At 42.1% G+C, this 17213-nt stretch overlaps 1 pseudogene; it reads right to left on the bottom strand.

The window, feature by feature from the left end:
* Positions 1 to 950: 950 nt before the first annotated feature.
* Positions 951 to 1068, bottom strand: LOC128126518 (5S ribosomal RNA; annotated as a pseudogene).
* Between the last annotated feature and the right edge of the window lie 16145 nt (positions 1069 to 17213).

Raw genomic sequence — 17213 nt, 5'->3', positions numbered from 1 at the left:
CAGCAATCAACTCAGCATCCGCAGTCTTTGTTATTTCCTTTACTTATCTTTATGTAATGTACTCTATTATCCAGCATGCCTTGCACGGCTGCTTATAGAGTACTCGTTTCTGAAACTCTATAAATAGAGACTCTTTCTCATGTTTTAAATAGAGACAACTCTTAACTTCTTAATATACTAGATTTCTTCTTCAATCATCTCTCTATCACTCGATGACTTGTGAATTATTCTCCAAGTTATCTTCTTTTCTTCTCTATCTTACTACTCTTCATACTCTAAACTGCTACTGAAACATAACCTCTCTTCGGAGCAAGTCTTCTAGACTTAACCACTAAACTTGATCTTCCTTACTAACTCGGAGTGAATGCATTCCTTGTTATGAATCAGTTTAAGTGTATTCTTGATATAACAATTGTTGTCATTTATATTTCTTTACTTTCCGCAACTAACTATCTAACTATATTATTTTTGAGCTTTTAGATCCTTTGAGATTAACTATTCCACAATATACTTGTTCTAACGTTTGTTCAAGTGTGTGTCCAAGTTTTTCTCTCAACAGGAGCACACTACGTGGGGCATGACGAGTACACTGTAACATCCCCCTCTAGCACGTATCACAATATTGTCCGCTTTGGGCCACTCGGCACGAGGACTTCCCAGGGGGTCACCCATCCTGGTACTACTCCCGCCCGAGCACGCTTAACTGCAGAGTTCTTATGGGATCTGCTGCCCTCACGGCTTTAAAATGCGTTGTGATAGGGAAGGTATCCACACCCCTTATAAGGAGATGTTTTGTTCTCCTTCCAAGCCGATGTAGGATCAGGTGCAACCCACCTTCACCCCCCATTATAGGGTTCGACGTCCCTGTCGAACACATCGACCCGTGCCCTAGCTCTGATACCATTTGTAACATCCCCCTCTGGCACGTATCACAATATTGTCCGCTTTGGGCCACTCGACACGAGGACTTCCCAGGGGGTCACCCATCCTGGTACTACTCCCGCCCGAGCACGCTTAACTGCAGAGTTCTTATGGGATCTGCTGCCCTCACGGCTTTAAAACGCGTTGTGATAGGGAAGGTATCCACACCCCTTATAAGGAGATGTTTTGTTCTCCTTCCAAGCCGATGTAGGATCAGGTGCAACCCACCTTCACCTCCTCACGACTTGATCATTCGTGCATACTTCCTTGCTTAAATTCTAATTTCGGGACGAAACTCCTTCTAACGGGGGGATGATGTGACAACCCGATATTTCGAGACAATGTAATGTAAAACCAATCAAATTCAGGTCAAAATATAACTTTCCTAAAATCTTATTTGGGTTAAATAAAGTAGTAGGAATCGTATCAAGGTTTCCAAGCATATAAAGAACACTAAAATCCAAGTTATAACGAAGAAGTTATGACCAACCGAAGATTCTCGGCAAAAACCGGCAACACTGATAGACGTAAAACGCGAAGTTTCAATACAATAGTTTTTGGCCTTAGATATCTAAATGGAATTTTTAGATATCATCAAACCGTAAACGTACATAAAAAGAACGTCCAAATCTGACAGCTAAAAACTCGAATCGGAGACAGCTAAAAACTCGAATCGGAGATCGAGCGACTTTTGGCCGGAATGACCTAAACGAGAATTGAAGGTCTCGTCAATGGTAGTTCAGCGATAAAAAGTCTGGCAAAAACCGACGTCAAATAAAGAAGTTATGAATTTTTAAAGAAATTCCTTAATCACGTCATTTTAATAAATAAATAATAAAAATTATTTCATAATTTGCCAACGGAATCTAAACGAAAGTTATAGATCTTAGTCTCACCTACGCGTGGATATAAAGACCATCGAAAACGGAGTTCGTATGAAGGAGATATGAATTTTAGAAGTTTATATAAAATAAATATAAATTTAAATATAAATTCTTGGTAATATCCAAAGGGGAGTCAGCAGATAGGATCAGAGTACGCCTTGGTGCCCTCGTACGCCCCGCGTACTCGAATCAAGGGCCTCGGGTCGTCCACGTCGCCCCTATGCGAAGCTACCGACCCGTCCCATCCGACCCGCCCCATCCGAAATACGTAAGCGATGACGTCTCGTACGCGCTGCGTACCCTCGTACGCCCAGCGTACCGAGGCGGTTCAGCACCCCTATAAAAGGGATGCGAGGCTTTCCGAAAATTTTGCTCATTCTCTCTCTTTCTCTCACGATCTTGCCTCGATTTCCGTACCCGTTCAAACCCGAAGCTCTGGTCTTTTTGCTCAAGTCCCGAGGGTCGATTTTACTCCCGAGATTCCCGAGAAAAATCCGTTTCCCGAGACGAAACTCTGCCCGGTTTTCCATCTCGCTATCTTCAAACTTTCAAGTGAGTTCATACCCCTTAACTAATGTTTTAAACTACTTTTAAATGTTTTATGGGGGGGGGATACAAGTAGAATCATGCTAGTATTATATCAATCACATACGATTAATAAGTAGAATTACGCTAGTTATTATATCAATCACATGTGATTAATATACAGCATTCAAAAGATTTGGCTACTCATTAGCCGTTTTACCAAAAGTTTCCTCCAAATGATTTTTATAAACATTTTATATGTTTTAAACTACTTATTACATTGTACATCTTACTCGGTACATTACCTTTCAAACTTATTTACAACTGTGTTTCCATCAAATGTTTCCTTATACTCAAAACTGTTTTATCATACTTATGCCTTCAAATTGTTTTATAGATCGACCTCAAGTTGATCATTTCTTAAAATAAAATTTATGTTTCAAATGTCTTACAAAATTTATTTATGCTTTTATATTATAAATTGCATGCCTCTATATGTATAGTTATATAAGAAATGTTTAAAAGACTTAGGAAGGCTATCCACCCTATTTCCTTTTCGCGCCTTGAGATGTGGTCTGGTGGGATATTGGGTATTCGTCCGAAAGTCGTTTAAATATTAGTTATATATCATGTGTACATATATAGTCATAAAAGGTCTTTCCAGTTCATCCCATGCCCTTAGTTAGTAAGGGTATACATCCATGAACATACGTACCAGTTAGACTGCTAGTAAACTGCCATATGGGTAGTTTAGGAAGATACTAGAACCGTTACTAGAACGCGATATCATACAATGAGTCAGTTCATTCATGAGTCAATACTTTCTAGAACATTACATATACAACTATACTAGGACGAGAACATATACAACTATACTAGGACGAGAACATATACAACTATACTAGGAAGAGAATATATACAACTATACTAGAACGAGAAACAATACCCTTACATTAATACGTTAACAATTGTGATCCACTGTATCGGAGCATGCCTTAAATGTGATGGCCCGAGTTGTAGCCAGAATTCTCTTGGAGGGAGAGCGTTGAGTTTGCGTATAGATCTATACTGGATTGACTATCCTACACCTTGCTGCTAGCTACAGCCGGACCTGCAAGTCTGCGGGTGCCAAACGTCATTCCGTTATTATGACCGTTCTTTATGTCGTTGTTATCAGTCGATAGTATGGTGCAATTATCACATTACACCTTAATATAAATCCGGTTTAAGGTAGTTAGTACAGCAGTAGTTCCTATAATACAAAACTACCGTACTACAATGATTTACCCATTACATATTTTTAGTGATAACCTCACTTAAACATTAATGTACAAACTATATTTTGCTAAATGAAAGTTACACTTGGGAAATTACACACTCTTACAACAAACGAGCATACAAAACATTTAAGCCCTGGTAGAAGGCTACTTTAATAGAAAATATAGGTTTTTCTGAGAGATTCAAACTTTTACAAACACTTACATACAATTTACAACTTATACTTACGACAGGTTCAAACGTTTTGATAACAAACATCGACACTAAAATACTTATGAACTCACCAGCTTCAAAGCTGATACTCTCTTTCAAAATTACTTGTATCCTCATGTCATCATAGACAGGTACCGATGCAAGGAGAAAGGAAGATGGAGCTTATTCAAGACTTATCTTTCATTTTGATTTATGCTTTAGTGTTTATCAAAATTTGACAGAATAAAATTGTAATAATTATTTTATTAATGCAATGGATGATGTTGTTGCTTGTTTACTACTTTACATTGTTGTTGATATTATACATGACGTCCTCTGCCCCAGAACGTTTCCGCCGTTCTCGGTTTTGGGGTGTGACATACACGGACACTAACTACGAGTTCGATGAGACCGAAGAGAACATGGAGGAAGAACAAGACTCCGGCGAGGACTCTGCCACATCACCTATCAGTGAGGTGCAGCAGGACTACCCTGCCCCACCAGGGAATCCCGCAAGGGAGAATCGCTCCCCAGAAGCTGAGATTGCTGCTCTGCGGCAAGAACTATTTGCCATGGAAGCACGAGCAGTGCAAGCTGAGCAGGAGAGGGATGAAGTCATTGGAGAAATTACTAAGATGGCCCAGTTTTTGGCACAACACTTTGGTATGTGACCTCGCTGCAGGCATAGGGCGCTGCCGAACTTGCACCGTTTATGTATGCTCTTTCGAGCAAATTTTCATGTATCAAAGTGCGGATAATATTAATGGAAAATTTTATGTGTTCTACTGTGATGTTGTAATCTGCTATGTGTTGTATATTGATGATTGTATGCTAATTTGTGAAATTGCTTAAGTTCGTTCCACACACCTAGTTTATAGGATCACAATCTCACAAAAACCATAGGAACTCAACATCTTTCCGTTCCATGACAGAAAGATGCCTCAACGACCAACTCGAGGAAACCCTGGGCCAACCCAACCTGAAGTCAACTCAGCTGCATTCCAAGCAGTTGTATCTGCTGCGGTCACCGCAGCAATGGCAATCCACGATCATGCCATCCTAGTACGCTAAACGTAAGCATAGGGACGCCCATCGTACATAGGGACTTCATTTGCTAAAATAAATTCATTCCAAGGGCAAAGTGCAATTGCCTGTATTTCGGATGTTACAAATCTCCCCCACTTGAATTAGGCTTCGTCCTCGACATCTTTTACCTCATACAATCCTAGATAATGCACCCTCATTTCTTCCTCCGGCTCCCAGGTCTACTCGAAGCCCCTCTGGTGCTGCCATTGCACCTTCACCGACTTTACTACTTTGTTACGAAGGGCTTTAGTTTTCTTGTCCAAAAATGCAATAGGATCCTCAATATAGTTCAAGCTCTCGTCCACCTGAATATCATCCAAAGAGATAACTATAGCCTCATCATATGCAAACTTCTACAACCGAGACACATGGAAAGTGTTATGGATACTAAGCTCATCAGGGAGATCCAACCAATATGCAACCCTTTCGATTCATGCAGAGTTCCTGAATGAACCAATGATTCGGGGTCCCAACTTACCCCTATTCGGAAATCGGATGACACCCTTCCAAGGTGACACCCTCAGCAAAACAAAATCCCCCACCTGAAACTCAAGATCCAAACGACATCCGTTAGCATAGGTGTAACAATGTAAATTTTCAAAACAATTTTTTATTTCTTTAAAACATAATTTCATTCAAGACAAACCATAAAATCCAATGTAACATGGTCATAATATAAAACATATCAATTCCCAAGATTAAACATATCCATTCCGCCTATGTGTGTGTACGGGTCATTCCGGCGCCTTCCCACGGTCCTCACTAATACCTGAAATGCATTACACATAACACTGTCAGCAAGAAGATTAGTGAGTATCCCCAAAATACCACTTACACACATACGCCTTTCCAGGCCATACTCCACACGACCTTCCGGTCCATGTGTCTCAGGGGACTTCCGTCCCATCCCGGTAAACCTTCCGGTCCTACCCGTGTCGACTTTCCGGTCCATAATTCCCTGACCTTCCGGTCCACATCATAATGCCTTCCGGCCCATATCAAGCATAGCATCCATATCACATATATAGTGCATATAAAACAGGCAACTCATAGCATACGATACATATATCTCATAGCATACCAGACCTTCCAGTCACACATAAGTACCCTTCCAGTTACAGTTTAGTGAGAAGACTCACCACAGATGTCTCGGTAAATCTCTGACTCGGTAGAAATACGATCTAGCCTCCACCTAATCACATAAAGTAAATACTCTCATAAATATATCTCTCGGGACTAGAATCAACCCTCTCTTGGCACCCTCAGAAGGGCAAAAGACCATTTTACCCATCTTTGACTCAAGGCCACATTGTTGATCAAAACCTAAATGTCAACAAAAGTCAACGGTTAAACTTTGACCCGACTCGTCAAATGCACTTGGGCGACTCGGCGAGTCTACACGTGTCCACTAACTCTATAGTCTCACTTGGCACGTCGAGTTCCTCCCCTTGCTCCACGAGTCACACCTGGCATGAATCGCAACGCCACCCCGACTCAACTCGTCGAGTCTCAAGATCAACTCGGCGAGTTCCCCTTTGAACTCCAGCCTCTAATCCCCCCTGACTCAAGATCAAAGTGAATAGGGCCATATCCTCATAATCTTCTTCTAATAAAGGTCATAAAACTCTACATCTATGGATTCCTTCCACAAAATAGATAAAGGGGCGATAATATACCTCAAAGATGAAGTCTCTTGCTCGAAATTCACAGATGCATAACCTCCTTGGTCTCCTCTAAGTTGGAAACACCTCCTTCTTGCAAGAATCAACCACAAAGATCAAGAAATGGCTCCTATCCTCTCACAAACGCTCTAGCTCCTTTAGGGTTTCTCTCTGGGGTTTGGTAGCCGCAAATGACGGCCCTAAGGGCCTTTAAATAGGTCCCAAACCCAGGAAATTAGGGTTTCATTAAATAGCATGGACTCGCCGAGTCCACCTCATGAAATCGCAAAGTCTAACCATGAACCCGGATGAGAAACCACGACCCTACTCGGCGAATCTAAGCACCAACTCGCCGAGTCCTCTCACAACCTCCAAAAATAAAAGAATAAAATAATATACCTGGGAATCCGGATGTTACAATTCTCCCCCACTAGAATCAGACTTCATCCTCGAAGTCTTACTCTCGGGATGCTGCTCCCGCATCTCTCGCTCCGGCTCCTAAGTCAACTCTGACCCTTTCCGATGCTGCCACTGGACCTGCACCAGAGGCACCTCCTTGTTCCTCAGAACCTTGATCTTCCGATCCCTGATCGCTACCGGTCTCTCAACATAGTTCAGGCTCCCATCCACCTGAATATCCTCTAATGGCACCACTGTCGACTCGTTGGCTATGCACATTCTCAGCTGCGACACGTGGAAGGTGTCATGAATCTAACCCAACTCCGCAGGTAGCTCCAACCGGCAGGCTACCCTTCCTACCCTCACGATCACCCTGAAAGGACCAATATATCGAGGCCCCAGCTTGCCCCTCTTCCTGAATCGGATTACTCCTTTCCAAGGAGAGACCTTCAGGAGCACGAAGTCGCCAACCTGAAATTCGAGCTCGGACAGGCGCCTGTCCGCATAACTCTTCTGGCGCCTCTGAGCGGTCAATAACCTATGTCTGACCTGCTGTATTTGCTTTGTCATCTGAAGCACGATCTCTGTACTACCCATCACACACTGCTCTACCTCTCCCCAGCAAATGGGGGTTCGAAACCTCCTCCCATACAATAGCTCAAAGGGTGGCATACCAATGCCCGAATGATGGCTGTTGTTGTAGGAAAACTCTGCCAAGGGCAAGTACGTGTCTCAACACCCGCCGAAATCCAACACACACGCTCGGAGCATGTCCTCGAGCGTCTGAATCGTCTGCTCACTCTGCCCATCAGTCTGTGGGTGGTATGCGGTACTAAAATGCAGCCTCGTACCCAATTCCTCATGAAATTTCTTCCAGAATCTGGAAGTGAAATGCACATCTCGATCTGAGACAATCGAGATCGGCACCCCATGCCGCGATACCACCTCCTTCACATATATCTCTGCCAAACTCTCCGCGGAAGAGCTCTCACTGATAGCAAGGAAATGAGCCCTCTTCGTCAACCTGTCCACAATCACCCAAATTGCATTGACACCTCTCGCAGTCCTCGGCAATTTGGTGATGAAATCCATGGTAATTTGTTCCCATTTCCACTCGGGAATCTCTAACGGCTGCAGCTTACCATGTGGACGCTGGTGCTTGGCCTTAACCCTGCGACACGTCAGGTATCTCTCTACAAACCATGCGACATCCCTCTTCATACAGGGCCACCAATACTCCCTCTTCAGGTCTAAATACATCTTAGTGGCCCCGGGATGGATCGAGAACTTCGATCGATGAGCCTCTTCCATCAAAATGGTACGCGTCCCGCCTACAAACGGTACCCACATCCGACCCTGAAATGTCATGAGTCCTCGACTATCAGTAACGAACTCTGATACCTGTCCGGTCACCCGCTCCCTTTTGCGGTTCTCCGGTCTCACGACGTCAGCTTGGGCCCCTCGAATGGTATCCAACACCAGAGTCATCACCGTCAATCTCATACAAATGCCTCGCATCGGGGCGCTCTCCTCCCTACGGCTCAAGGCATCGGCTACAAAGTTAGCCTTGCCCGGATGGTACAGGATCTCACAATGATAATCCTTTTCCACATCCAACCATCTCCTCTGGCGCATATTTAGGTTGGGCTGATCCATCAAGTACTTCAGACTCTTGTGGTCCGTGTATATGGTACACTGAACCCCATATAGATAGTGATGCCAGATCTTGAGGGCGAACACCACGGCCCCCAACTCCAGGTCGTGGGTGGGATACCTCGACTCATGAGGCTTCAGCTGCCTCGATGCATAGGCTATCACATGCCCCCTCTGCATTGATGGGTTTTGAGCATTCTAACACTTCCTAAGTGTACATGCAACCCTAATAAACCTTGGATCTATGTTTGTCTAAGATACATGCAAATAATTATTTTTCCAAGGCTTATATCCTAACTAGCATGGCATGGGGAACTTGAATCAAATAAAGCTAGTAGAAATACTTACCTTGTAGCTGTAGTTGATTCCTTGGAGTTTTAGAGCCTAGCACCAATAATGTGGATGCCTCAAATGAAAGTCACAAATCACCACAAACTTGGAACTTTGAGAGAATAGTCACACTTCTCTTGAAATCGGCCCTCACCTCAACATGTGTCAACTAGTGTTCACTTGCCTCAACTAGTTTGATTTCAAGAGCCAAAGCCTCCTTTATATAGTGTGGTGGATTAGGGTTACATCCATGTAAACCCTAATACCCATGTCTCTTCATTTCCATGAGATCCATGGGTTAAAGCTCCATGGAGTATCCATGGACTTCTCCATCCAAGCCTAGCCCATTCCAAATAAGCATAAGCCCACACTATATAAATATAGAAGCCCATATTTAATTAGTAATATCTTTGATCACTAAATTAATCCTAGATTAATTATAGATCACTACTAATTAAATAATATGATCTTATATTATTATATTAGAACTTATAATATATTAATAAATCATAACTTGTACTATTCTCAAATATTATCCATAAATTGTTCGGGTGAAGTGCAACCCAAATGGACCATGCCGGGTCGGGTCAAGTATATACCAAATATAGTTATGGGCTTAGACACTATATCCAACATGCATAAGCACTACTCCTAACCAGGATATCGATGCATCACAGTACACCACAAAATCCTCCATCCCTTCCGGGAGTGCTAGCACCAGGGCTTCGCACAACTTCTGGCGAAGCGTCTCAAATGAGGTCTGCTACTCCGGACCCCAGGAAAAAGCGACACCCTTCCGAGTCAACTTCGTGAGTGGCACGACAATCTTGGAGAAATCCTTAATAAATCTCCGATAATAGCCGGCCAATCCTAAGAAACTCCTGATCTCGGTGGGTGATCTCGGCACCTCCCACCTCATGACCGCCTCAATCTTCGCCGGATCGACCAATATCCCATTCTGGTTGATGAGATGTCCCAAGATCTGGACCTCTCGTAACCAGAAGTCACACTTGGAGAATTTGGCTTAAAGCCTCTCCAATCTCAGAACTCCAAGGATCTCCCTCAAATCCTCCTCATGTTGTTCTCTAGACCTCGAATATAACAAAATATCATCAATGAATACGATCACTGACCGATCCAGCATCGGTCTGTACACTCTGTTCATGAGATCCATGAACGCAGCTGGTGCATTGGTGAGCCCAAAAGGCATCACCATGAACTCGTAAACGAGTTCTGAAGGATGTCTTCTAGATATCTTCATCCCGAACCCTCATCTGATGATAACCCAACCTCAAGTCTATCTTGGAGAACCAAGACGCCCCCGCAACTGATCGAACAGATCATCGATCCACGACAACGGATAACGGTTCTTGACCGTCAACTTGTTCAACTCCCGGTAATCAATGCACATCCGGTCTCCCACTTGGATAAGTCTAGTAACTATATTTGCAAGTATAACTTCAGGAACCGATCCGCAATCGTAGCTCTTTAAACTCTGTTGAACTAGAACGCGCCATTTAGATAAGTGATCATATAATCCTTTGTTCTAGATATCAGCCGGACAAACACATGGAACATTGTCTTGCTTATTGTCCAGCATTTGTTTCCTGATTTCCGATTTGTTTGACATAGAACTCAACTGAACACATCAATTTAGTTCTGACCGGGCCCGGTACATAGGTCAAAACAAAATCATCGAGGGGCCCAGATATCAGCTTCTAATCCAAAAAGGAACAGATAAACTTCGACTCATATGTTTGTTCTACCACTCATTGAATTACACACAAAGGCACGTTTTATAACATCGAGTTACCAATGCGTTTACGTACAATCAATGCATAACCAACTCGTAAGTAACAAATCATATCTCTAGGTTTGAAGACTTATATGATATTACCGTCTCACGATCACTCGAGATAAAATTCCATGAAGTGATTCCAGTGAGCGTGGGTTGAGTCCAATGCTCAGAACTTATGAGCACTCATGATTGTTGTAGCCTTGTCCAACACCTTAGACCTCTACAACCCATCATGACAGTCTTGATTCATACCTACTTCCGACATATGACCGACTGTGGAGGTTTGAATAATATGTTATACCAAACAAAATTATTCTGGAAGTCAAAACATGCAAAAGAAATATAGTAAACGATCGACAAGAGATAGCAACACTTTACTCATAAATAAAACACCTTTTATTCATCATCTAATGTCAATTACACTTTACAAATTTATGGGTTATCTAACTACTAAAACTTATATCATCCTTCAGCCCTATGCTCCGAGCATGCTGGAGATGCCTAACCCTACTCAGTCCCTTCGTGAGGGGATCTGCCGGGTTCTCATCCGATGATACCCTCTTTGCCATGAGGAGTCCTTCTTCAATTCGATGTCTGATAAAATGGTATTTTCTGTCGATGTGTCTGGATCTCCCGTGACCCCTTGGTTCCTTGGCTAAGGAAACCGCACTATTGTTGTCACAGAAAATCTCCATTGGCTCTTTTATAACTGGAACAACTTCAAGGTCTCCGATGAAGTTCTTTAGCCATATCGCCTCCTTTGCTGCCTCACTTGCTGCTATATACTCTGATTCACAAGTGGAATCAGCCACTGTCTCCTGCTTGGAACTCTTCCAAGAAATTGCTCCTCCGTTTAGGGTAAAGACCCAGCCTGACTGAGAGCGGAAATTATCCCTATCAGTCTGGAAACTAGCATCACTATACCCTACAACTCTCAAGTCATCACTCCCACCGAAGGTAAGGACCCAGTCCTTAGTCCTTCGCAGGTACTTGAGGATATTCTTCACCACAGTCCAGTGATCCTTTCCAGGGTTCACCTGATACCTGCTAACCATGCTCAAAGCAAAGGCTACATCAGGTCGAGTACACGTCATAGCATACATGATCGATCCTACAGCTGAAGCATAAGGAAATCGACTCATTTCTGCTATCTCAGCCTCAGTACTAGGGCTTTGTGTCTTACTCAATCTAGCGTTACACTGAATGGGTAACTCGCCTTTCTTGGAGTTATGCATGTTGAATCTTTTCAACACTTTGTCCAAGTAGGTACTTTGACTAAGTCCAATTAGTCTTTTACTCCTGTTTCTCAAAATCTTTATCCCTAGGATATAGGCAGCTTCACCGAGGTCCTTCATAGCGAAACACTTCCCAAGCCAGGACTTTACTTCCTACAGGGTTGGGATGTCATTTCCTATGAGTAGTATGTCATCCACATACAGTACCAAAAAACTGACTATGCTCCCACTAGCCTTGATATAGACGCAAGATTCATCTTCACTCCTCGAAAAGCCAAATTCCTTGACTTTCTCATCAAAGCAAAGATTCCACCTGCGAGGTGCCTGTTTCAATCCATAAATGGATTTCTCGAGTTTACACACTCTATTAGGGTACTCGTTGCTGACAAAACCCTCTGGCTGACTCATGTAAACATCTTCAGCCAACTTTCCATTAAGGAAAGCGGTTTTGACATCCATTTGCCATATTTCATAGTCATGAAATGCAGCTATGGCTAACAGAACCCGAATAGACTTAATCTTGGCTACTGGAGAAAAGGTCTCATCATAGTCCACTCCAGGAATTTGAGAGAAGCCCTTTGCAACCAGTCTCGCCTTATAAGTGTGTACTTTACCATCCATGTCAGTCTTCTTCTTGAAGACCCACTTGCACCCTACAGTCTTACGACCAGGTACATTCTCAACCAAGTTCCAAACTTGATTGTCATACATGGATTGTATCTCGCTATCCATGGCCTCTTTCCATTTAGCAGCCTCAGGGCCTGTCATGGCATCCATGTAGCTGTTAGGTTCATCCAGACCTACTAGTGTCTCATCACTAATAAGTGTCTCACCTTCCGCAGTAATATGGAAACCATAGTAATGCTCAGGTGCATTCCTAACTCTCGTGGAACGCCTCAGAGGTACAGGCTCATCAACTGGCTCAACAGAAGTTTCCTCCTCAAGTTGAGGGCTAGTGTTTGAAGTTCCTTCACCGCTTGATTCTTGAATTTCTTCAAGATCAATTTGCCTCCCACTGTCTCCTTGGCTTATAAATTCTCTCTCTCGAAAGACTCCTCTTCTTGCTACAAAGACCACATTGTCGCTAGGTCTGTAGAAGAGGTAACCAAAGGATTGTTGTGGGTAGCCGATGAAAATACACCTCTCGCTTCGAGGTTCGAGCTTATCATGAGTCTCGCGTCTCACGAAAGCCTCACAACCCCAAATCTTGATGTGGTCTAGCTTAGGTACTTTGCCAGTCCACATCTCGTGAGGAGTTTTGGCAACTTTCTTTGTAGGGACAAGATTAAGAATATGGGCGGCAGTCTCTAAGGCATACCCCCAGAATGAGATTGGTAGCATAGCTCGACTCATCATGGAACGAACCATATCCAACAAGGTTCGATTACGCCTCTCAGCCACACCATTCAACTGTGGTGTCCTGGGAGGTGTCAATTGTGAGACAATCCCACATTCCCTAAGATAGTCGAGGAACTCTGAACTAAGATACTCACCTCCTCGATCGGATCGAAGCATCTTAATGTTTCTGCCCAATTGATTCTCGACTTCCTGTTTAAATTCCTTAAACCTCTCGAAAGTCTCTGACTTATGCTTGATTAAGTAGACATATCCATATCTACTGTAATCATCAGTAAAAGTCAAATAATAAAGATTAGCATCCCTTGTGGCATGTTTGAATGGTCCATACACATCCGTGTGTATAAGGTCCAAAAAACCTTCACCCCTCTCACACGAGCCTGTGAAGAGTGACTTTGTCATTTTTCCAAGTAAGCATGATTCGCAACTATCATCTGACTTTAGGTCAAACGACTCCAAGACTCCATCCTTTTGGAGTTGGCCTATGCGTTTCTTGCTTATATGTCCAAGACGACAATGCCATAATGATGCTTTATCCAAGTTATTATTATTAGTAGAATCAATACACAAAACATTATTTCCCAAGTTATCTACAACAGATACAGCTTCATACACACCATCACAAGGTAATGCTTTAAAATAAAAAACATTATTATAGAAAACATCTATAGAACCAACTTCATTATTAAATGAAAAGGTAAACCCTTGTTTGTACAAAGCATGAAAGGAAATAATATTTCTTGCCATTCCTGGCGAATAACAACACTTATTCAAATCTAAATTAAACCCACTACTTAGCGATAAAGTATAAACTCCAATCTTGGTAACAGGTAAAGCTTTCCTATTCCCCATGATCAAGTTTATTCTTCCTTGCTCCACATTCTCACTTTTTCTTAGTCCCTGCAAGTCACAACAAATATGAATACCACAACCGGTATCAAGGACCCAAGACTTAGAATGGGTGAGTTATTAGAAATGATAGTGTAAGTACCTGCATGGTTGGGTTTGACTTTCCCATCCTTCACATCCTACTGGTACTTTGGGCAGTTCCGCTTCCAATGAGATTTTTCATGACAATAGAAGCATTCAGCCTCTTTTGGGTCAAAAGAAGGAGTGACGAAACCTTTCTTGGTTCCACTTGAAGAAGAGCCATCAAGGGTCCGAGCCTTGGTACCCTTCAAGGATCTCTTTCTCTTCCTCCATCGATTTTTCCCAATTGCCAAAACCGGAGTTGAGTTTGGAGTAGGAGTGATAGCAACCGACTTCCCCTTAAGACCTGATTCTGCGGTCTTGAGAAGTCCCTAAAGTTTGCTGAGTGTGACCTCTTCCTTATTCATGTGATATGTCATGCGGAATTGATCATAGCACGATGGTAAGGAGTGCAAAATGATATATATTGCAAGATCCTCAGGGAAGTTCACATTAAGCTTCAGCAAACTATCCACATACCTTTGCATTTTCTGCATGTGGCTCGTGACGGATTCCCCGTCCTTCATCATGGTTGTTATCATGGAGCAGATGATTTCATACCTCTCTTGTCTTGCACTTTGATGGTATCTTTCCATCAAATCTTGGTGCATATCATAAGGGTAGAAATCCTCATAAGACTTTTGGAGTTTCGCTGTCATCGTGGCCATCATGATGCAAGCCACTTTCGTAGCATCCCTTTCATGTGCCCGAAATTCAGCGATCTCCTGAGGAGTTGCAGTGGTCTCATCAATCTCCTTAAGCTCCTTGTCAAGGACATATTCTTTGTCCTCGTAGCGGGTAATCATCCTGATGTTTCTGATCCACTCATTGAAGTTGGATCCATCAAAGGTGACTTTCCCACACAAGTTCATAAGGGTAAAGGAGCCATTAGGATTAGAGCCAGAAGCAGCATTGTTTGAAGACATCTAAAAAGAAGAGAACAAGATTAGTTTAGATATAAGAGAGTCCTTAATAAAACACCCAAATGTAATATTAAGGCTAGGATCCAATCACAATATAATATAACTTAGAAGAGGTATGCCGTAATCTAAGCTATACCATATTTGAAAGGTAGGTGAATGACGATTCACCAATTTCCACCACGAAAACCGAAATATTTAAGTATTAGGTTTTGATTGGTTCTTAGAAATTCCTAGATTCTTTAAGATTCAATGAACTTTTCAAAGGCATGTTTCAATCTCGAGTGTGCCCTCCAGGTTTTGTGACTGGGATGCCGAGGATCACAAAACGAGGTGTGAAGTAACCATGCAAATCACTTGGTACCCTTTAAAGTTTATCACTCAATCGATGTGCCGGTAAACCACACACGCTCCATCGATACTATAATAAACCTTTAAGTCACCCTTTACCTACCTTGTTAAGTCCAAGTTAGTGTGCCGGTTAACCGCACATGCTCCACCAATGACTCAATCAAAGTGTAAAGTGTAATTTCATGGATTAGCACCTTATTCACATTTTTCCTAAAGTAACTAAGATTGGGAATTTAATAAAACATTTAGTTACTTTATAATATTCATCATACTTTGAATGAGAATTTATAAGTCCTTGTCTTACCCGTTCGGCTAACGACCCTCCACCAGTCAAGCAAGCGGTGGGTGAGAGTGGACACCCATTAAGTCACCATTTTATAGGCAACAACCTTATACCCACCATATAGACCGGCTTCGTGAATGAGGCGTACTAGCGGTAAGACGACTTTGTTCTTATACATATATATATAATTATTAAATCATAATAATATAAGTATAAGGGTTGAATTTTAACTTTTAAAATTCTAAGGGTTGGAACTAAAGTTTAACTTAACTTTACTTGTTCCAAAACTTGAGGGCAAGTCTTGTAAACTTTCAAAACTTTTCATTTCTTGTAACTTATGAGTTTAATAGAGTAATAAAATGAGGACTTTTCATTTTTTCTAACTCTTGTGTTCTTTTAATGGTTTTTAATCCAAGAGACTTTTGGTTTTCCATAACTTGAGGACAAGTTATGGACTCCATTAAAACACATTATGATCCAGAATTAAACTACCACATAGGTTACAAATAATTCCTATGATCATCTAAACTTCATAAGAACAAGAACATGAATATGAACACTTTCAAGAATCAAAATCACATTAAACTTTGTAATTTTGATAACTAGTTGTTGTAAATGAATTAGCAAAAACATTACACCAGCTAAAACAAGTTTTCAAGTACCAAAACAGTTTAGTGTAATGTTTCCAATCCATTTCCAGCAACTAAAGTCGAAAAACTGCACTCTGTCGACTCTACTCGCCGAGTGCATGAACCTACTCGCCGAGTAGGTTGAAGATACAAGTGGACTCGGCGAGTCCCCCCCATGGACTCGGCGAGTCCATCAGTCAGACAACAAGATTTTGACTTTTTCAAACATATTGCAACAAGTATCAAACAAACAAGCCTAGGCTCTGATACCACTGATGGGTTTTGAGCATTCTAACACTTCCTAAGTGTACATGCAACCCTAATAAACCTTGGATCTATGTTTGTCTAAGATACATGCAAATAATTATTTTTCCAAGGCTTATATCCTAACTAGCATGGCATGGGGAACTTGAATCAAATAAAGCTAGTAGAAATACTTACCTTGTAGTTGTAGTTGATTCCTTGGAGTTTTAGAGCCTAGCACCAATAATGTGGATGCCTCAAATGAAAGTCACAAATCACCACAAACTTGGAACTTTGAGAGAATAGTCACACTTCTCTTGAAATCGGCCCTCACCTCAACATGTGTCAACTAGTGTTCACTTGCCTCAACTAGTTTGATTTCAAGAGCCAAAGCCTCCTTTATATAGTGTGGTGGATTAGGGTTACATCCATGTAAACCCTAATACCCATGTCTCTTCATTTCCATGAGATCCATGGGTTAAAGCTCCATGGAGTATCCA

This window comes from Lactuca sativa, chromosome 5, assembly GCF_002870075.4.
Source record: "Lactuca sativa cultivar Salinas chromosome 5, Lsat_Salinas_v11, whole genome shotgun sequence".
Taxonomy (NCBI): Eukaryota; Viridiplantae; Streptophyta; class Magnoliopsida; order Asterales; family Asteraceae; genus Lactuca; species Lactuca sativa.
This window is presented reverse-complemented; position numbering and strand designations above follow the sequence as displayed.